Source organism: Dromiciops gliroides, chromosome 1, assembly GCF_019393635.1.
Source record: "Dromiciops gliroides isolate mDroGli1 chromosome 1, mDroGli1.pri, whole genome shotgun sequence".
In the NCBI taxonomy this organism is placed as follows: Eukaryota; Metazoa; Chordata; class Mammalia; order Microbiotheria; family Microbiotheriidae; genus Dromiciops; species Dromiciops gliroides.
In genome coordinates, this window is record NC_057861.1 from 3922429 (window position 1) to 3924397 (window position 1969).

A 1969-nucleotide genomic window follows, 5' to 3' on the forward strand; every position below is an offset into this window, starting at 1 on the left:
TTCATTTCCGGTGCCAGAGCCCGAGAAGAGAGGGAAGCGATATCACGTGGGGAACCTCTTTCCTCCTCGGCTTTTTCCTCCAGGATTTCTGGGAAATGTAGTTCTGAGGTTTTGCGAGGCTTGTGCGCATGCTCCGCAGAAGCCTTGTCCGTTTCTTTGGCCTATAGGCATTCTGGTTAAACTCTTCTTTGGTGGATAATTCTTGCATTGCCTTTTAGCTGTCCTAGTTGTAGGGGGCTGGTCTCAGCTCTAGGTCGGGGGGCATTCAAGGCCGGTTATCACTATGATTAGCCCATTCCAGAGCTAAGGAAAATAGATGTAGAGAGGGGAAGGGCACAGACCTTTCTTTATTAAGTGTTTGCTATAGGTCAGACACTGGGCTAATCTACACTAAAATCTGATATTATCCAGAAGGAGCAAACACTGTGTTTTGGTTTTTGGTTTTTTTTTAATGTATGAGGTATTTTATTTTTTCCATTACATGTAAAGATAGTTCTCAACTTTTGTTTATACATGCTTTACAATTTCAGATTTTTCTCCCTCCCACCCCTCCCTCCCCCCTCCCCTTAGACAGCAGGCAATCTGATATAGGTTATATCTATATATCTCTATACATATACATATAGATATATATATACACACACACATATATATACACATAATAACATTAATCCTATTTCTGCATTAATCCTGTTACAAGAGAAAGAATCAGAGCAGTGATGCAAAACCTCAAAATAGAAAGAAAAAAAAAAACAACAGCACCCAAAACAAAAGAAATGCAAACACTGTGTTTAAAAAAACCCTGTGGACTTGCATGAACTGACGATGAGTGAGATGAGCAGAACCAGGAGAACATTGTACACCATATCATCAACATTATGTGTTGATCAACTGTGATAGACCTGATTCTTCGCAGCAATACAACCGTACAAGATAGTTCCAAAGGACTCATGATGGAAAAGGCTTTCCAAATCCAGGGGAAAAAAAAGAAAAGAAAAGAACTGTGCAATATAGATGCAGATTGAACCATAGTATTTCTTTTGTTTTTGGTGCTGTTTTTCTTCTTTGAGGTTATTCCTTTTTGCTCTGATTCTTCTAATGACTAATGCAGAAATGTTTAATGTTACTGTATATATATAACCTATATCAGATTATTTGCTGTCTTGGTGGGGGGAGGAAGGGAAAAAATTTGAAACTAGAAATTATATAAAAACATGTTGAAAACTCTCTCTACATGTAACTGGAAAATAATAAAATACTTTCATAATTAAAAAAAAAAAACACAAGAAAACCCTGTGGGAGCCAAATCATATATAGAGCACCATACAACACACTTTATCCAGCTGTCCACAGATGTCTGTGATTAGGATAGAGTTTAGACATGACCCCGAGAACTAGTGATATAGAAAATCACACAGCCTCTGATCTTGTCTATCTCAAACAGACCCTGACCTTGCTGTGTTCCAAGCTGCACCTGCAGCTCTGTAATCTCTGCTTTCTGACCTTGTCTATCTCAGACAGGCTCTGGCCTTGAGGTACCCCGGCTACAATTCCAAGCCTCCCTTAACAGTACTCCAGCTTCGACAACAAGCCTCCCCTAGCTGCTAGGTGCCACTATACATCCTTTGTTTTGATATAGTGGGAAAATGGGGTACGGGTTGGGGTTGGGGTTCTTGGGAATTCCTCTTTAAAGAATTACACCCTCTTGCACACAAAACTTAGTTAGAACAAGGTGATAGTTTATTTAGGAGCAAGGGAAGGGAAGGGTGGGGGGAGGGAAACCATGAAAGAAATCCTTAGACTTTTCATGGGGAGATTTGGCATAAAGCACATGGCTCAGAGGTACCAAATCTCCTCGAACAGGAGACTGGAAGGTACTTTTATAGAGGACTGATGGGGGTGGACCATCTGCCCGTGAAAAGTTCCTTTAGTGAGAGAGGACCATCCCCCACTGGTGGTAGCTGGGGGA